This window comes from Procambarus clarkii, chromosome 74, assembly GCF_040958095.1.
Source record: "Procambarus clarkii isolate CNS0578487 chromosome 74, FALCON_Pclarkii_2.0, whole genome shotgun sequence".
NCBI lineage: Eukaryota > Metazoa > Arthropoda > Malacostraca > Decapoda > Cambaridae > Procambarus > Procambarus clarkii.
In genome coordinates, this window is record NC_091223.1 from 17,438,726 (window position 1) to 17,459,494 (window position 20,769).

At 49.7% G+C, this 20,769-nt stretch overlaps 1 protein-coding gene across 26 annotated transcripts in view; it reads left to right on the forward strand.

Moving 5' to 3' along the window:
- Positions 1-20,769, forward strand: part of osa (trithorax group protein osa) — a 427,150-nt gene that overhangs the window by 178,369 nt on the left and 228,012 nt on the right. For 12 of the 26 annotated variants that reach the window (XM_069313042.1, XM_069313023.1, XM_069313028.1 and 9 more), the window contains exon 1: positions 10,258-10,919. The exons of 7 other annotated variants lie outside the window; for them this stretch is intronic. The gene's annotated coding sequence lies outside the window, so the exon portion shown is untranslated. Of the gene's footprint in view, positions 1-10,000; positions 10,920-20,769 lie in introns of those variants that run through there. 7 more of the 26 variants (XM_069313022.1, XM_069313025.1, XM_069313027.1 and 4 more) reach the window with 3 other exon arrangements.

Here is a 20,769-nt window from a genome sequence, read left to right on the forward strand (position 1 = left end):
GTCTGCCTGACGGGGGGTTATATATCCTTCCGTCCCTCAGTCTGTCAGCCCGTCCGTCTCCTGGGCCCCCAGCTGATTGACAGTTGGTCTCCCTAGTACGGACAAAGTTGTAGCGTCCTCAGTGGTCACGCGGTCGCTCGGGGCAGGGAAGGTCAAGCTCTGGGAGAGACAGGCTAAAGGTCAGGCTCTGAGGGACAGGTCAAAGGTCAAGCTCTTAGAGGAGAGGCCAAAGGTCAATCGGGGTTCCAACCCTGACTGCGCAGACGCAGGTAAAGCCCGTGTACCTTTCTATCCTTGTCGTAGCTTTCTCTCCAACAAGGACCTTAAACCTGTACCGGCCTGACGTCATAGTGACGTCACACACACACACACACACACACACACACACACACACACACACACACACACACATTGGATGTATGTAAGACCAATCCTGGAGTATGCAGCTCCAGCCTGGAGTCCATACCTAGTTAAACACAAGACAAAGTTAGAGAAGATTCAGCGGTATGCCACCAGGCTCGTCCCGGAACTGAGAGGATTGAGCTACGAGGAAAGGCTAAAGGAGCTGAACCTCACATCCCTGGAAAACAGAAGAGTAAGGGGAGACATGATAACCACCTACAAAATTCTCAGGGGAATTGACAGGGTGGACAAAGACAAACTCTTCAGCACGGGTGGGACACGAACAAGGGGACACAGGTGGAAACTTAGTACCCAGATGAGCCACAGAGACGTTAGAAAGAATTTTTTCAGTGTCAGAGTAGTTAATAAATGGAATGCACTAGAAAGTGATGTGGTGGAGGCTGGCTCCATACACAGTTTCAAATGTAGGTATGATAGAGCCCAGTAGGCTCAGGAATCTGTACACCAGTTGATTGACAGTTGAGAGGCGGGACCAAAGAGCCAAAGCTCAACCCCCGCAAGCACAATTAGGTGAGTACACACACACACACACACACACACACACACACACACACACACACACACACACACACACACACACACACAGTACGTATAGCATAACAGTTTCTCTTACATCCGTTAGGTGGGGTTGGGATAGGTAAGGTTAGGTTAGATTTATTCATAGAAGAGCGAAGGCAGAAAAAGGTACATACTTTTTTCAGGTCTTAGACAGGTCAAACTTGAAGAATCAGGAATTGATATTTTTTCTTAGGGAATGAACCGCCAAGGCTGAGAGGCTGCAATAATATGTACTACATTTTTATATTCTAATTCTATTTATAAATCCAACATTATGTTTGTAACTCATCTTCTATGTATGTACTTTTACCTGAATAAACATTTTGAATTTGAATTTGAATATTAACGGTTTCTGGGCATGGGCCGTGATAGGTTAGTCGGGTTGCTTGGGTTTGTGTATGTTTTTGCTGGGCAAAACAGTTGTATTTTGTACGGAGTGACGAATTGAGAGCAGGTGGGTGTTGGAGCCAAGACTGGGTACTTACCTAACAGTGTCTTCGGGGGAAGGAGTGAGGTCTGGCTCTAGGCCCCCGCCTGCAGTAGCTCTGTTGTAACTGTTGCGTTACGACCTAACTATTCTGACGTTCAAATTCTTTTTTGAATATAGGGTTTTAAAGTTGTTAATGGAGGTGGCTTAAACAACTTCTTTTAGAGCATTCCACTTGTTAACTCCCAGTATAGGGTATGGGTACTTCCTTATGTCCCTTCGGCTCATGTTTCAGCTTCCACCTGTGTCCTCTTGTCCTGCTTTCTCCATCTTAACTATTCTCCTCTGTATCTTGTATGTTGTGATCATATTCCTTCTGCTCCTATCCTCTAGGGTTGTGAGATTTAGTTAAATCAGTCAATGTTGGTAATTTAAGCCTCTCAGCTCTAGCACCAATCTTGATGCATACCTTGGTCATTTTTCAATTTAGGTTTTATGCTTCACAAGGTGTGGATTTCATGCCGGCGCTGCATATTCCAGTTTTGGTCTAACAAATGTTGTGTAGATTGCTTGAAACGAGTCCTGATTCAGGTTTCTGAACGATGTTCTTATATTTGTCAGCGTCCCATATGCTGCCGATGTTATCCTGTTTATGTGTGTCTCCGGTGTCAGTGTTGGAATTATATCACCGCCCGCATCTCTATCTCTTTCTGATTCCCGTAGTTGCCTTTCCCTTATGGTGTAGATACCTTCTGGTCGCCTCTTTCCCTTTCCCATCTTCATTACCTTGCACTTCTTGGGACTCAATTCAAGCAACCATGTCTTTGACCACTCCTGGAGTTTGTCAAGGTCCTCCTGTAACTTTCTGCAGTTCTCATCCATCTTCACGATCCTGCAGCTCTCATCATCTTCTCTCATCAGCTTTGCATCATCTGCAAACATTGACATGACCGAGCTCTCTCCCTCGGGTCGGGGATATCAACGCCCAGATCTCTCTCCAACCACTTGAGCTGGACGGTAGAGCGAAGGTCTTTTTTAATGCAGATCGGCGTTCAATCCCCCGACCGTTCAAGTGTTTGGGCACCATTCCTTCCTCTCGTCCCATCCCAAATCATTATCCTGACCCCTTACAAGGGCTGTAGAGTGGTAATGGTTCGGCGCTTTCCCCTGATAATTATTTTTTTCCCTAGGGTAGGCTTTTATGTTCATTCACATAAATTATGAACAGCATTAGTCCCAGGACAAAGCCTTGTGGGACCCCAGCTTGGGACCCCAGCTTGGGACCCCAGCTTGGGACCCCAGCTTGGGACCCCAGGTTACAGTCCTCCAGCTTGAGACCTCTCTGACTGTGACTCTTTGTTTCCTCTCCTTTAGATGTATCCTTTCCCAATTCAGTGTTTCCCTAGTTATCCCAGCCTGCTTCTCCATCTTATTCAACTGTCTTTCATGAGGGAACAGTGTTAAACGCTTTCTGACAATCTAGAAAAGTACAGTCTACCCAGCCTTTCCTTTGTCCGGTCATATTTTACTACTCTTGTCATAAAACTCAATCCAGTTTGTCAGGCAAGACTTTTCATTTTTTGAATATATGCTGAATTTTTGTCACATACTCGATCCTTTCAAGACTCTTCCCCCCATTCTCGACTTGATTATTTTCTCCAGCTATTTATAAGGAATAATTGTCAATGACTCCTCCTTTCAGTCCCCTTTTTTTTTAATATTGGGACTATGTTTGCCTTTTTCCAGATATCTGGGAGATTTCCTGTCTCAAGCCTTTTATTACAAAAATATTATACCCGAAACGCTTTGCGTAATAGTGGTTTTAGGCATTGTATGTACTAGCTCTATCTATAAATCCATCAATCTTTGTAAAATCTCTTGTATGTACCTTACCTAAATAAACATTTATTTATTTATTTATACAACGGGTACTTCTTCAGCCTCCTTCAGCAGCCTGGGTGAGATTAGGTGTGGCTGATTGATTTTGTCACATCTAGTTCTACCAGGATTTTTGTTCACCTCTTCTACAGTGACTACAATGCCATCCAGTATTTCCTCCAGCCTTTCCTCATGAAACCTTGGTCTCCATGCTGGTTCTAAGATACACACCTCCTGAAATCTTTCATTGAGTGCCACACACACACCTCATTAACATGTGTGAGACATTCCCCTCTCTTTCCTCAATCTGAGGACCTGGGGCCAGATTCACGAAAGCACTTACGCAAACACTTACGAACGTGTACATATTTTCTCAATCTTTGGCGGCTGGCTTTACAATTATTAAACAGGTAATGAGCTCCGAAGCACCAGGAGGCTGTTTATAACAATAACAACAGTTGATTGGCAAGTTTTCATGCTTGTAAACTGTTTAACATGTAACCAAAGCCGTCAAAGATTGAGGAAAGATGTACACGTTCGTAAGTGCTTTCGTAAATCTGGCCCCTGGTCTCACACTGTCATTTATCTCCTTATAAGCTATGAACACCTTTGGTTAGTCCTTAGCTTTGACAGCAATGTCATTTTCATTTTGTCTCTCGGCTTCTCTCCTAACTCAGACGTAGTCATTCGTGGTTCTCTTTGGTCCCTCTTTATTGTTCTCTGTAGTTTTTCTATTTATTTTTGGTCCTATCTTTACAGTTCCTGTATTGTCTATTGAACCAGGTGTTTACTTTTTCCAACCACCTCCTTGAGGGGTAGGAACTGTTCCGTTGCATCGGCACATTTCCCTGCAATGAATTCCATCATGTCATATGCTGTCTTCCCATTGTCTTTGGATTTTGTGCAAGGAGTCCCTCACGTCTGTAATCTCTCTTTTCTTCAATGGATTTCTTTGTGTAACCAATTGCTTCAGCTCGCGATGTACTCAAGCATGACAATGCAGTGGTCAGTTAGCTCGTAGAGGCATCTCATTTTTGGGAAATTTTGGGAAAGTTTTCATTTTGGGAAATTTTGGGGAAAATTTTCATTTTGGGAAATTTTCGGGAAAATTTTCATTTTGGGAAATTTTTGGGAAAATTTTCATTTTGGGAAATTTTTGGGAAAATTTTCATTTTGGGAAACACCTGGTCAAGTGTTCCTGACGGTCAAGTGTTAATCTCCTCTTATTCTTGTTGGTTCTGTGACATATTGCTGTAAGAAATGTTTGTGTCCATATCTACCAGTTTTGCTCTCCGTGTATCACCGCTGTGGGGGATCCTTATTTATCTACTCTATTTCTCTGTGGATGAAGTCACCCAATATCAGGATTTTAGTTCTTGTTCTCCTTGCTACTGTGGCTGCTTTTTCCATTACCGTCAGACAATACTCATTGCATCTGTTGTATTCTTTCCTTGGCCTTCTATTGTTTTAGTGGAGGATTATAAATCACTGCCATCATTCTTTTCATGCCTCCAACTGTTTTTATTCCTTGTATATACTCTTGCTCGTCTTCTTGAGCATATTACTCTTGCCCTCTGCTAGTTTTACTTCTTCTAAGCTCTAGTGTGGTTGTAGCAACAGAGCTACACCACCTTCCCCTCTGCACAACCTAGCTCTCATTATTACCTGATACTCTTGTGGGAAGTGTGCATTACGTATAACTCATGTTAGTTTCGTGTTCTGTAATTCTACCCCTTTATTTGCGATTCCATCTGCATTTGAGTACATTACTTTTATGCTACTCATGTCATTTGGGCTATTCCCCCCCCCCCCCCACCCCTTTCCCGAGAAGAATTCATTCATGTGGCTGCATTTCCGTGTCTGATATGATGAACCAGTCACTCTTGCTATATATTTGTGTAGATGCTTCATTAGCTAGGGAACCCTACCATCTCTCTCTGTAATACACTCGCTTGCATTGTTAAGCTCGTCTATCCCACTATTTCCTCTGTATTCTACACCCTGTTGCCAGATTTTCTTTCGTCCTATGCAGATCGATTTTACTGGTCGATTTCTTACTCTCTGAAACTTACCTAGCCTGCAGAAATGGTCTAATTCCCTTTTTGCATTTCCAGCCTGAAATTGTTAAACTTTTATTTTATTCTGTTCTCTTTTGCTGTCTCTCCTTATTTGGCATGTGTTACCCTCGGTAGGTGATGGTGAGGGAAGGTGTGGTGGTGATGGTGAGGGATGGTGAGGTAAGGTGTGGTGGTGATGGTGAGGGAAGGTGTGGTGGTGATGGTGAGGGAAGGTGTGGTGGTGATGGTGAGGGAAGGTGTGGTGGTGATGGTGGAGGGAAGGTGTGGTGGTGATGGTGAGGGATGGTGAGTGATGGTGAGGGAAGGTATGGTGGTGATGGTGAGGGAAGGTATGGTGGTGATGGTGAGGGAAGGTGTGGTGGTGGTGGTGAGGGAAGGTGTGGTGGTGATGGTGAGGGAAGGTGTAGTGGTGATGGTGAGGGAAGGTGTGGTGGTGATGGTGAGGGAAGGTGTAGTGGTGATGGTGAGGGAAGGTATGGTGGTGATGGTGAAGGAAAGTATGGTGGTGATGGTGAGGGAAGGTGTAGTGGTGATGGTGAGTGAAGGTGTGGTGGTGATGGTGAGGGAAGGTGTGGTGGTGATGGTGAGGGAAGGTATGGTGGTGATGGTGAGGGAAGGTGTGGTGGTGATGGTGAGGGAAGGTGTGGTGGTGATGGTGAGGGAAGGTGTGGTGATGGTGAGGGAAGGTGTGGTGGTGATGGTGAGGGAAGGTGTGGTGGTGATGGTGAGGGAAGGTGTGGTGGTGATGGTGAGGGAAGGTGTGGTGGTGGTGGTGATGGTGAGTGAAGGTGTGGTGGTGATGGTGAGGGAAGGTGTGGTGGTGATGGTGAGGGAAGGTGTGGTGGTGATGGTGAGGGAAGGTGTGGTGGTGGTGGTGATGGTGAGTGAAGGTGTGGTGGTGATGGTGAGGGAAGGTGTGGTGGTGATGGTGAGGGAAGGTATGGTGGTGATGGTGAGGGAAGGTGTGGTGGTGATGGTGAGGGAAGGTGTGGTGGTGATGGTGAGGGAAGGTGTGGTGGTGGTGGTGATGGTGAGTGAAGGTGTGGTGGTGATGGTGAGGGAAGGTGTGGTGATGGTGAGTGAAGGTGTGGTGGTGATGGTGAGGGAAGGTGTGGTGGTGATGGTGAGGGAAGGTGTGGTGGTGATGGTGAGTGAAGGTGTGGTGGTGATGGTGAGGGAAGGTGTGGTGGTGATGGTGAGGGAAGGTATGGTGGTGATGGTGAGGGAAGGTGTGGTGGTGATGGTGAGGGAAGGTGTGGTGGTGATGGTGAGGGAAGGTGTGGTGATGGTGAGGGAAGGTGTGGTGGTGATGGTGAGGGAAGGTGTGGTGGTGATGGTGAGGGAAGGTGTGGTGATGGTGAGGGAAGGTGTGGTGGTGATGGTGATGGAAGGTGTGGTGGTGATGGTGAGGGTGTGGTGCTGATGGTGAGGGAAGGTGTGGTGGTGATGGTGAGGGAAGGTGTGGTGGTGATGGTGAGGGTGTGGTGCTGATGGTGAGGGAAGGTGTGGTGGTGGTGGTGGAGGGAAGGTGTGGTGGTGGTGGTGATGATGGTGTGGTGGTGATGGTGAGGGTGTGGTGGTGATGGTGAGGGAAGGTGTGGTGGTGATGGTGAGGGAAGGTGTGGTGGTGATGGTGAGGGAAGGTGTGGTGGTGATGGTGAGGGAAGGTGTGGTGGTGATGGTGAGGGAAGGTGTGGTGGTGGTGGTGGAGGGAAGGTGTGGTGGTGATGGTGAGGGAAGGTGTGGTGGTGATGGTGAGGGTGTGGTGGTGATGGTGAGGGAAGGTGTGGTGGTGATGGTGAGGGAAGGTGTGGTGGTGATGGTGAGGGAAGGTGTGGTGGTGATGGTGAGGGAAGGTGTGGTGGTGATGGTGAGGGAAGGTGTGGTGGTGATGGTGAGGGAAGGTGTGGTGGTGATGGTGAGGGAAGGTGTGGTGGTGATGGTGAGGGAAGGTGTGGTGGTGATGGTGAGGGAAGGTGTGGTGGTGATGGTGAGGGAAGGTGTGGTGGTGATGGTGAGGGAAGGTGTGGTGGTGATGGTGAGGGAAGGTGTGGTGGTGATGGTGAGGGTGTGGTGGTGATGGTGATGGAAGGTGTGGTGGTGATGGTGAGGGTGTGGTGCTGATGGTGAGGGAAGGTGTGGTGGTGATGGTGAGGGAAGGTGTGGTGGTGATGGTGAGGGTGTGGTGGTGATGGTGAGGGTGTGGTGGTGATGGTGAGGGAAGGTGTGGTGGTGATGGTGAGGGAAGGTGTGGTGGTGATGGTGAGGGAAGGTGTGGTGGTGATGGTGAGGGAAGGTGTGGTGGTGATGGTGAGGGTGTGGTGGTGAGGGTATGGTGGTGATGGTGAGGGAAGGTGTAGTGGTGGTGGTGTAGAGAGGGAGGGAAGGTGTAGTGGTGGTGGTGTAGAGAGGGAGGGAAGGTGTAGTGGCGGTGGTGTAGAGAGGGAGGGAAGGTGTAGTGGTGGTGGTGTAGAGAGGGAGGGAAGGTGTAGTGGTGGTGGTGTAGAGAGGGAGGGAAGGTGTAGTGGTGGTGGTGTAGAGAGGGAGGGAAGGTGTAGTGGTGGTGGTGGTGCTGGCCGTGGTGTAGAGAGGGAGGGAAGGTGTAGTGGTGGTGGTGTAGAGAGGGAGGGAAGGTGTAGTGGTGGTGGTGTAGAGAGGGAGGGAAGGTGTAGTGGTGGTGGTGTAGAGAGGGAGGGAAGGTGTAGTGGTGGTGGTGTAGAGAGGGAGGGAAGGTGTAGTGGTGGTGGTGTAGAGAGGGAGGGAAGGTGTAGTGGCGGTGGTGTAGAGAGGGAGGGAAGGTGTAGTGGTGGTGGTGTAGAGAGGGAGGGAAGGTGTAGTGGTGGTGGTGTAGAGAGGGAGGGAAGATGTAGTGGTGGTGGTGTAGAGAGGGAGGGAAGGTGTAGTGGTGGTGGTGTAGAGAGGGAGGGAAGGTGTAGTGGTGGTGGTGTAGAGAGGGAGGGAAGGTGTAGTGGTGGTGGTGTAGAGAGGGAGGGAAGGTGTAGTGGTGGTGGTGTAGAGAGGGAGGGAAGGTGTAGTGGTGGTGGTGTAGAGAGGGAGGGAAGGTGTAGTGGTGGTGGTGTAGAGAGGGAGGGAAGGTGTAGTGGTGGTGGTGTAGAGAGGGAGGGAAGGTGTAGTGGTGGTGGTGGTGCTGGCCGTGGTGTAGAGAGGGAGGGAAGGTGTAGTGGTGGTGGTGTAGAGAGGGAGGGAAGGTGTAGTGGTGGTGGTGTAGAGAGGGAGGGAAGGTGTAGTGGCGGTGGTGTAGAGAGGGAGGGAAGGTGTAGTGGTGGTGGTGTAGAGAGGGAGGGAAGGTGTAGTGGTGGTGGTGTAGAGAGGGAGGGAAGGTGTAGTGGTGGTGGTGTAGAGAGGGAGGGAAGGTGTAGTGGCGGTGGTGTAGAGAGGGAGGGAAGGTGTAGTGGTGGTGGTGTAGAGAGGGAGGGAAGGTGTAGTGGTGGTGGTGTAGAGAGGGAGGGAAGGTGTAGTGGTGGTGGTGTAGAGAGGGAGGGAAGGTGTAGTGGTGGTGGTGTAGAGAGGGAGGGAAGGTGTAGTGGTGGTGGTGTAGAGAGGGAGGGAAGGTGTAGTGGTGGTGGTGTAGAGAGGGAGGGAAGGTGTAGTGGTGGTGGTGTAGAGAGGGAGGGAAGGTGTAGTGGTGGTGGTGTAGAGAGGGAGGGAAGGTGTAGTGGTGGTGGTGTAGAGAGGGAGGGAAGGTGTAGTGGTGGTGGTGTAGAGAGGGAGGGAAGGTGTAGTGGTGGTGGTGTAGAGAGGGAGGGAAGGTGTAGTGGTGGTGGTGTAGAGAGGGAGGGAAGGTGTAGTGGTGGTGGTGTAGAGAGGGAGGGAAGGTGTAGTGGTGGTGGTGCTGGCCGTGGTGTAGAGAGGGAGGGAAGGTGTAGTGGTGGTGGTGCTGGCCGTGGTGTAGAGAGGGAGGGAAGGTGTAGTGGTGGTGGTGCTGGCCGTGGTGTAGAGAGGGAGGGAAGGTGTAGTGGTGGTGGTGCTGGCCGTGGTGTAGAGAGGGAGGGAAGGTGTAGTGGTGGTGGTGCTGGCCGTGGTGTAGAGAGGGAGGGAAGGTGTAGTGGTGGTGGTGCTGGCCGTGGTGTAGAGAGGGAGGGAAGGTGTAGTGGTGGTGGTGCTGGCCGTGGTGTAGGGCCGGGCTGGATGGATGGTTGAGTCAACTAACAGCTGCACACACGTAGTCATATCCAAACTTGCTGTGGCTTTTCTCTGCGCCACCACAGACCTGCTTCTCCTCCCGCGGGCCCAGACAACTCCCAGGTAAATGTTGTCGCGCTCCAACCTACAACTCGCCATTGTAACCGATCGCAGGCGCTTTTAATTTATGAAAGTTGTGCGTGAATCGACAGTGGCGGTCAGGACTTAGCATCGATCACGTCTTGCGTCCGCCGGCGTTGGAAAACCCTCAAGCCGTGCTGTGCGCTGCCGGACGCCGCCCACACTTTTCTACCTCATCATTCCTCCCACCTCGTTACAGCCCGCCGCTCGTTAAGACATTCGAAGATACCCAAAGCCATTGCCAATAGATCAAATAGGGGTGAGAATAGAAGGGATAATGGATGGTAAATGTGGCACACATGGGACTGGTCGGGTGAATCCTACGTCTGGCACGAAGCTGCCTAATGCGCCCGGGCTGCGCCCTGCTGCCATCTGGCGCCGGAACGCTCACTAACAAACAACCTGATTAATCACTTTTACATGCTGTTTTCTATCCATTTGCCGCAAACCACGGCCACAAATGCCTCGCTGGACCTTGGCCGAAAATCAAAGTGTGGAGACGGCCCACTAAGGAGCCGCTAGAGACGATAGGAAGAGAGAAATATGGAATAAAAAAGGGCAGTGTTGGGTGGACGTGGGACCCCGCCACACTCCCTTGTTCAGAGCGCCACACACACGAGTACCTCGGCTTGGCGGCACGCTCCGCGCCTTCCCTCACGCTTTTCTCGCCCAAATTGAAGGGTTTAGTGCCGAAAATGTGCCTAAAATGTCGCGCAGAACCTGGATCAAAGTGTAGTGTGTGATGTGAGTGTGGAATAACGCCGGAAAAGTGAGAAATTGATGGTGAATTGAGAGGTGATTGTTGGAACTGGCTGTGTGGTGAGATCGGTTAGTCGCGCCGGAGACTGTCGCGCGCACTTTTTTTTTCCCACCCCCCCCGTCCTCTCTTCTCCGCAATGGAACTGGAAAAGTGTGTGTAGCGCCCTTAAGTGTACAGTAGGTGAGGCGTGTCAAGTGTTAGCTAGGTTGTGGCGGTGCTAGTGAGTGTGGGGGAGAGAGTGTTGGAGAGGGAGAGGGAGGGAGAGAGAGGGAGAGTGTTGGTGGAGGCGGCGGCGGCGACGCTCTCTCGCTTACTCTCGCCGGGCCTGAGGTCTTCTTGGTCGATACCGGCGGCCGCTGCTCCTGCTCCCTCAACCACACAACCCACCTATTTTCCTCCACCACGCCGCCCGCACGCCCTCGCCCGCACGCCCACGCCCGCCACGCAGCTCTCCTCTAGCCGCGACGCCCACCACCGCACGGATCTGGAGTCCGGCAGAAGCTACAGACAGGTAAATGGAGAGACGGGGGAACAGAGAGGGCTTGTGTGTGTGTGTGTTTGGGACGGGTAGGTTAGGTGGGTAGGGAGGAGGACGGGACGGGTGTGTGTGCCGTCTAGCGCGGGTGTTGCAGAGCGGGTGTTGCACAGCGGGTGTTGCAGAGGCTGTGAACCAGCTGTCAGGTGGTGGGTGATCAGCTGATCCCAGTAGACAGGGGGGGGGTAGGGGAGGGGGGGTGTATGATGAGGCCGGAGCCTTGACAATACGTCACTCGCCGCTGCTGGTGCTGCTGGTGGTGTTGCCTGTACTCAGTGGGCGTGCCGTGGGCGTGGTGGGCGTGGTGTGGGCGGCGTGGTGGGCGTGTGTGTGTGTGGTCATCAGCTGATAGCAGCAGCATCACCCACCCCAGTTTTTGCATGGCGGCCCGGGTGGTGGCGGTCAGGCGGGGCGGCGGGGTGGCGGGCCGGGCCGGGCCGGGCGCTCAGCCGGGGAGGACACCCCGGCCACGTAGCCTACTTCAACAACATCTTTTTTCTCTCTTAAATTTTTTGAAGGAGATGGGGGGGCTATGCCCCCCATTGTAAGGGGGGGTTTTGGGCATGGGTATGAGCTCTAGGGGGAGGGGAAATTGGGGGGGCTATTGCCCCCTTAGGGAAAGCTGTAGAGGGGTAAATGGAACGAGTTGCAATATGCATTACATGTCAATTATTTACTTTCATGTCAGAGGCTTCCCTTACGCACGTGACACGCTGTAAACAATGACAGCATGGCCCGCCCCTCCCTACCCTTCCCCACCCCCCCCCCTCATAAACGTTTTTGGATCAGGGGGGGGGGGGGTTGAGGAGAGGGGGTTTACTCACAAAGTTTGTCTTGGGGATAGAGAATAAATAGTTGAACTCTACTCTCCACCCCCCTCTCTCCCCCCTCCCTCTCCTCTCTCCCCCCTCTCTCTCTCCCTCCCTTGGCTCCCCCGAATGGGTGCGGCTTACGCCCTTCTTGGCGGAGGGTCGAATGGTAATTGTTGATTATTAAAAGGATTGGAGGTTCTTGCCCAAAACTGCTAGCCCACGTGCTCTGCGGCCGCATGTCCACTCCGACTCTCAACGTTTTCGCCGGCCCATTTTGAACGTTTTTGGAGAGGGGGAATTAGGCAAATGTGGAGTGGGTTGGCAACATTTTGGTGGGCGAGGGGAGAGCTTGGTGGCCTTTGTTTGTTGAAGGCTGGTGGTGGCTAGGGGCTAGGGTTGGGCTAGTTTTGGTGGGGTGTAGGCCTGTTTGGCCTGTCCGGCTGCCTCCCTCCACCGCCTGCCTGTGTACTAGAGGGATAGGAGGCTCCTGAGGGGGTTAGGGATAGATTGGGCGGCCTGCATCACGGCCGCCCACCCGCTTACCCTCCACCACCACCACCACCTCCCGCCACGCCTGCCGCCCCTGGTGGTGGTGGAGGCCAGACCTCGCTCCCTCCCTGCCTGCCTGCCTGCCAGCCTGCCTCACTCAATGCCTCGCTCCCTCCCTGCCTCACTCCATCCCTGCCCGCCTCACTCCATTCCTCAACCCCTCCCTGCTTGCCTCATTCCCTCCCTACCTCCCCTCCCTGCTTGCTTGCCTCACTCCCTCCCTCTTCCATGCTTGCTTGCTTCACTCCCTCCCTGCTCGTCTCCCTTCTTCCCCCTGCCTGCTTGCCTCACTCCCTCCCTCCCTTCCCTACGTATCTACCTCCCTCCCTTCCCTACGTATCTACCTCCCTCCCTTCCCTACGTATCCACCTCCCTCCCTTCCCTCCATACGTATCTACCTCCCTCCCTCCCTTCCCTCCATACGTATCTACCTCCCTCCCTTCCCTCCATACGTATCTACCTCCCTCCCTTCCCTCCATACGTATCTACCTCCCTCCCTTCCCTCCATACGTATCTACCTCCCTCCCTTCCCTCCATACGTATCTACCTCCCTTCCCTTCATACGTGTCTACCTCCCTTCCCTCCATACGTATTTACCTCCCTCCATACGTATCTACCTCCCTCCCTTCCATACGTATCTACCTCCCTCCCTTCCATACGTATCTACCTCCCTCCCTTCCATACGTATCTACCTCCCTCCCTTCCATACGTATCTACCTCCCTCCCTTCCATACGTATCTACCTCCCTCCCTTCCATACGTATCTACCTCCCTCCCTTCCATACGTATCTACCTCCCTCCCTTCCATACGTATCTACCTCCCTCCCTTCCATACGTATCTACCTCCCTCCCTTCCATACGTATCTACCTCCCTCCCTTCCATACGTATCTACCTCCCTCCCTTCCATACGTATCTACCTCCCTCCCTTCCATACGTATCTACCTCCCTCCCTTCCATACGTATCTACCTCCCTGCCTTCCATACGTATCTACCTCCCTCCCTTCCCTCCATACGTATCTACCTCCCTCCCTTCCCTCCATACGTATCTACCTCCCTCCCTCCCTACATACCTTCCTCCTACCTACCAACCTTTCTACCTACCTACCTTCCATCCTACGTACGTCTCCTCCCCTTTCTCTTCTCACCTCCCTCCCTTACTTCCCTTTACCTCCCTCCCTTGCTGCCCTTTGCCGTCCTGGATCCCCGCCTCGTTCCACCCGCCCAACAACTGGCTACCTTTCTCCCTGCCCCTCTGCCTGCCCTCCCTTTCTCCCTGTCGTCTCTTTCTCCCTGCCCCTCTACCTGCCGTCCCTTTCTCCCTGCCTGCCCTCTCTTTCTCCCTGCCCCTCTGCTTGCCCTCCCTTCTTGCCATCTTCCTCCTTACCCACTCTCCTCCCTGCCTCGCTAGCACCCTTCTTGGTGTAGGGGGGAGAGAATGTTTTGGGTAAGAGACCAGGCCTGGCTGCCTGCCGTTAGTAATAGGATAGTGTTGGGAGGCTCTGGGGCCCGGGAGCTGACACTGGTAATTGGGTAGTGTTTGAGTTAGCCGGTTAGTCTGCCCCAGCCGTTGGGGACACGAGGCGGTTCACCAACGTATTTCAAAACCTACCGAACCCCAACCCAACCTTCTTCCTTCCTGCCAAAACCTACTCAAACCCCAACGTAGCCTTCTCCTTCCTTCCAAAACCTACTCAAACCCCAACGTAGCCTTCTCCTTCCTTCCAAAACCTACTCAAACCCCAACGTAACCTTCTCTTTCCTTCCAAAACCTACTCAAACCCCAACCCAACCTTCTCCTTCCTGCCAAACCCTACTCAAACCCCAACGCAACCTTCTCCTTCCTTCCAAAACCTACTTAAACCCCAACGTAACCTTACCCGAACCTAAATAAACCCAACCTAACTCTAACCCAATCCAAGCCGAACCTACCCCATAACGTAGAATAAGTTAATACATCCTAACCTGCGATATATGAACATAAGAACAAAGGTAACTGCAGAAGGCCTATTGACCCACACGAGGCAGCTCCTATAACCACCCAACCCCACTCATATACATGTCAAACCCTTATATACTGTATAAGGGTTTCTTATAATCAGAAAGCGACCTATCTCAACCCACTGGCTGTCTGTTGAGAGGTGAGGACTATATTATATAGGCTGTGTGGGGTTATTTACCTATAGTGTGGACTATAAGTAACATTAACTGCAGCGGAATGCCGTTTAGGCCAGTTAAAAATAAGTGCTTTGGTAACTGTTTTTATATTGTATTTGTGTTTTATTTATAAAAGAGAAAAAAAAGTTAAAAATAAGTAAATCTAGGAATGAAAGCTAATTGTCTTATCAGCTTCGTATAGGCCTGTTGCATTGCTCCCTTTTATATATACAGTATATATATATTTTTTAAAAACGTACTGGACCAGGGATTATTGAGCAAAGTTAAATTTTAGATATTTAAATAAGTGCTGAATAATATATATGGTGGTGTAGGGTTCTACTGTAACTTTGGAGTAAAGCTTCCATCCCTCCCACCCTCTTTTTCCACCTCTTATTTCCTTTTCCACCCCCATCCCCTTCTATTCCTTACCATCACCCTTCCCTTATATATCTACTCCACTATCCCTATGCTCTGTCTAATTCCTATAGCATCCATTTACCGCCCCAAAATGTTACTCTTTACCCCTCACCATTCCCTATTCCCCACTATCCATCCACCTCTTCCTGCTCACTATTCATTCACCTCATTTGTATACCTTCTTTTTTCATTCATCCCTCCTTTACCCATTTCCCCTTCCATGTCTCCCTTAGCTCTCTCCATTCTCTTACCCATTTCCGTATCTTTCTTTTTTCTATGCTTTTCCTTATTCCCTCACTCCTTCATTCTCTCCTTTTCTATCCTCTCCCCATTCCACCTTTCCCTTCCATCCTTCCCCATCCCCTCTCAATTTCCTCATCACCCAATTAACATTTCTCTTTCCCTTTTATCTTTCTCCTCCCACCACCTCTTTTCCTCATGTTCCATCTCTTGCATTTTATCTCCTAGCTCAGCCCCTTCTCACCTTTCCCATTCGGCCCCCCCCCCTTTCAGTTGCTCCTCCTCCCCTCCCACTTTTTTCCACTGGTGGTTCCTTTTTCCACTCCGGCCTCACCCTTTTCTCTAGCTAGCCCCTAGCCTTTCCCATCTCTTCACAACCTTCCTATCTTTCCACTTCTTTTTCCGAATTACTTCCTCCTCGCGGCAAGGAGGAGGAAGAGTGCTTCCTTCCCCTCTTCCACTCCTATCCACTTCTTTCCCTCCTATCCACTTCTTTCCCTCTTATCCGCCTCTACCCCTCTTACTCCCCTCTACCCCTCTTCCCCCCCCCCCTCTGCCCCCTTCCCCCCCCCCCCCCCCTCTGCCCCCTTCCCCCGCTTTTCGCCTCTTCCATCCCCCCCCTTCTCCACTTCCCACCTCTTCCACTCTTGTCTTCCCCCCTTCCTCTCTCTTCCTTCCCCTCTTTGTCTCTCCTCTACCTCCCCTTTTTCCACCCTCCCTCTATTTCCCCCCTCTTTTTCCCATCCCTCTTTTTTCCCATACCTACCTCTTCCCCCTCCCTTTTCCCATCCCTCTTTCCCCTCCCTCCTCCTCCTCTACATCTCTTCCCCCTCTCCCTCCTCCCTCTTTTCCCTCCCATTATTTCGCCGATCCTCTCCCTTCCTGCCCTTTCTACCGCTCTCCCGATCTTATATTTCCTGCCCATGTTTTCCCCTGCCTCATGTCCCCATGTTCTCTTTCTACCCTGCCGTCTTGTGCCCTCCTACGTTCTATTCTCTTCCATTGTCTTTCAAGCGCTCTCCGAACAACTCAAAAGTAGTCTTAGAATTTTTTGTTTAGTGATAAATAGCTTAGGCCTGTAGAGGTCTTAAGAAAATCTTGTTTTTCCAGTTAATTTATAGGCTACATGGCCCTATTTTTATAAATATAATTGAGAATCTTGATGGGTAGAGCCGGAAACTCATTTTTTTTTTACATGCAAGCATGCAATTAAATGCAATAAAACAAAGACAAAAATGCAAAACAACTAAAGATAACAAATCACAAGCATATCGTATGACAGATACAGTATACAACAATAACAAAAAATACAACACAAAGGCACAAATACAAAACACTCAAAACCCCATACTCTCAGTTGGTACAAATCAGGTGACAAATACAATATTGAGAGTCGTTGCTGTTTAAAAGTTTGCCTTGATTAAGGCTTATGAAATGCTGCAAATATTTTTTTGTTAACTTTCAAATCTTTTTATAGTGTTGTGAAGTTTTATTACCATCCACAAATTTCGAAGCGTCGACAAGCAGTAGTAGTTCGTTGCGTGGACTGAGGGAGATGGGACGATTGGGCACACTTAGCCTCGTATGATGAACAAATGAAACAGTTAATTGTCTCAAAAGTAAAATTGGTAGTCCAAGAATGTAGGCATACCTTGCCGAGTCTCGATTGCCTCGTATGCACCAATGGTGAAGATGGGGGGAGGGGACATGGGTGTAAATTGAGTGGCTGGTCGTGTTCTGGGGTAAACATGACGGTGACAGGACAAACCCAACCCGTTCCAGCACTGCCATTTGGGGTGCTGGGTAGTAGTGGGTATGGGAGAGATGGCGGTGTGGCTAAACATTTAGCTTACTACCTTGTAGTTACTTTGTGAAATGGTTCCGAGGAACAGCATCCTCGCGGCCCGGTCTCTGACCAGGCCTCCTGGCTGGTGGTCAGGTCAACTAGGCTGTTGGAATCGGCTGCTCGCAGCCTTACGCATGAATCACAGCGTGGTTGATCAGGTATCCTTTGGAGGTGTTTGTCGAGTTCTGTTTTAAACACTTTATCATACCACATATATACGGTGGAGAGTGTTATTTGGTAAATAGAAGTGCCGGAGATTAGTTTAAGATATATTAGAGATAATTGATAATTGTTATAAGTTGTTTGGTACCTTGTGTCTGGTCACTGGAGTTGAAAGATGGCAAATTGAAATGAAAGCTTCCTGGTAGAACCAAGAACCTCATAGTTACGTCTGGGTGATGTGGGGTGGACTCCCACATACCGTGGGGTGGACTCCCACATACCGTGGGGTGGACTCCCACATACCGTGGGGTGGACTCCCACATACCGTGGGGTGGACTCCCACATACCGTGGGGTGGACTCCCACATACCGTGGGGTGGACTCCCACATACCGTGGGGTGGACTCCCACATACCGTGGGGCGGACTCCCACATACTGTGGGGCGGACTCCCACATACTGTGGGCGGTTTCATTGATCGTTCCGGCTCGGCAGTTAGTCTAGTGGTATCATAGGCTGTGGATGTGTTGGTGCTAGGCTATGCCGCTTGGAGGCGTCGGCGGGGAGAAAGGTAGGCCTATGCTGAGTGTGATCAACCACATTTAAGGAGTATAGCGTTTAGACCTGTTGTGGACATTAGTTTAACAAGGCTATTGAAGTGACTTGCGGCAGCAGGATACGTGACTAGTTGAGTAAAATGTGCTTGTAGAAAGGTCAAGCACCTTTGTTTAATTTGGCGAAAATTTTCAGTTTTTTTCATGTTGGTGTAAATTGAAAATTACACATAGGCGTGTTTGTGTATAGCAGTGTGCTAATTGCAACGAGACTATTGGTTCCGCCTGGGTGTGTAATTGCTCAAGTTGAATTGGCGGCTATGTATAGTTTCGTTAGTTGAGCTCCAGGAAATGTTATAATGGCGAAAATATATCATCCGGTTTTGTAAATAGAAACATGATACAGCTGTGTCGTGGTGCTGTTTGTATTGTTTGTTGTGGTGTATGATACAGGTTTGTGTGGTGTATGATACAGGTCTGTGTTGTGGTGTATGGTACAGGCTTGTGTTGTGGTGTATGGTACAGGCTTGTGTTGTGGTGTATGATACAGGCTTGTGTTGTGCATGATACAGGCTTGTGTTGTGGTGTATGGTACAGGGTTGTGTTGTGGTGTATGATACAGGCTTGTGTTGTGGTGTATGGTACAGTGTTGTGTTGTGGTGTATGATACAGGGTTGTGTTGTGGTGCATGATACAGGGTTGTGTTGTGGTGTATGATACAGGGTTGTGTTGTGGTGCATGATACAGGGTTGTGTTGTGGTGTATGATACAGGCTTGTGTTGTGGTGTATGGTACAGGGTTGTATTGTGGTGTATGATACAGGGTTGTGTTGTGGTGTATGGTACAGGGTTGTGTTGTGGTGTATGATACAGGGTTGTGTTGTGGTGTATGATACAGGGTTGTGTTGGTGTATGATACAGGGGTATGTTGTGGTGTATGATACAGGGTTGTGTTGTGGTGTATGATACAGGGTTGTGTTGTGGTTCATGATACAGGGTTGTGTTGTGGTGTATGATACAGGGTTGTGTTGGTGTATGATACAGGGGTATGTTGTGGTGTATGATACAGGGTTGTGTTGTGGTGTATGATACAGGGTTGTGTTGTGGTTCATGATACAGGGTTGTGTTGTGGTGTATGATACAGGGTTGTGTTGTGGTGTATGATACAGGGTTGTGTTGTGGTGTATGATACAGGGTTGTGTTGTGGTGTATGATACAGGGTTGTGTTGTGGTGCATGATACAGGGGTGTGTTGTGGTTCATGATACAGGGTTGTGTTGTGGTTCATGATACAGGGTTGTGTTGTGGTTCATGATACAGGGTTGTGTTGTGGTGTATGATACAGGGTTGTGTTGTGGTGTATGATACAGGGTTGTGTTGTGGTGTATGATACAGGGTTGTGTTGTGGTGCATGATACAGGGTTGTGTTGGTGTATGATACAGGGGTATGTTGTGGTGTATGATACAGGGTTGTGTTGTGGTGTATGATACAGGGTTGTGTTGTGGTTCATGATACAGGGTTGTGTTGTGGTGTATGATACAGGGTTGTGTTGTGGTGTATGATACAGGGTTGTGTTGTGGTGTATGATACAGGGTTGTGTTGTGGTGTATGATACAGGGTTGTGTTGTGGTGCATGATACAGGGGTGTGTTGTGGTTCATGATACAGGGTTGTGTTGTGGTTCATGATACAGGGTTGTGTTGTGGTTCATGATACAGGGTTGTGTTGTGGTGTATGATACAGGGTTGTGTTGTGGTGTATGATACAGGGTTGTGTTGTGGTGTATGATACAGGGTTGTGTTGTGGTTCATGATACAGGGGTGTGTTGTGGTTCATGATACAGGGTTGTGTTGTGGTTCATGATACAGGGTTGTGTTGTGGTGTATGATACAGGCTTGTGTTGTGGTGTATGATACAGGGTTGTGTTGTGGTGTATGATACAGGGTTGTGTTGTGGTGCATGATACAGGGTTGTGTTGTGGTTCATGATACAGGGTTGTGTTGTGGTTCATGATACAGGGTTGTGTTGTGGTGTATGATACAGGGTTGTGTTGTGGTTCATGATACAGGGTTGTGTTGTGGTTCATGATACAGGGTTGTGTTGTGGTGTATGATACAGGGTTGTGTTGTGGTTCATGATACCGGGTTGTGTTGTGGTTCATGATACAGGCTTGTGTTGTGGTGTATGATACAGGGTTGTGTTGTGGTGTATGATACAGGGTTGTATTGTGGTGTATGATACAGGGTTGTGTTGTGGTTCATGATACAGGGTTGTGTTGTGGTTCATGATACAGGGTTGTGTTGTGGTGTATGATACAGGGTTGTGTTGTGGTTCATGATACCGGGTTGTGTTGTGGTTCATGATACAGGCTTGTGTTGTGGTGTATGATACAGGGTTGTGTTGTGGTGTATGATACAGGGTTGTGTTGTGGTGTATGATACAGGGTTGTATTGTGGTGTATGATACAGGGTTGTGTTGTGGTGCATGATACAGGGTTGTGTTGTGATGTATGATACAGGGTTGTATTGTGGTGTATGGTACAGGGTTGTGTTGTGGTGTATGATACAGGGTTGTGTTGTGGTGTATGATACAGGGTTGTATTGTGGTGTATGATACAGGGTTGTGTTGTGGTGTATGATACAGGGTTGTGTTGTGGTGTATGATACAGGGTTGTGTTGTGGTGTATGATACAGGGTTGTGTTGTGGTGTATGGTACAGGGTTGTGTTGTGGTGTATGCTACAGGGTTGTATTGTGGTGTATGATACAGGGTTGTGCTGTGGTGTATGGTACAGGGTTGTGTTGTGGTGTATGATACAGGGTTGTGTTGTGGTGTATGATACAGGGTTGTGTTGGTGTATGATACAGGGGTATGTTGTGGTGTATGATACAGGGTTGTGTTGTGGTGTATGATACAGGGTTGTGTTGTGGTTCATGATACAGGGTTGTGTTGTGGTGTATGATACAGGGTTGTGTTGGTGTATGATACAGGGGTATGTTGTGGTGTATGATACAGGGTTGTGTTGTGGTGTATGATACAGGGTTGTGTTGTGGTTCATGATACAGGGTTGTGTTGTGGTTCATGATACAGGGTTG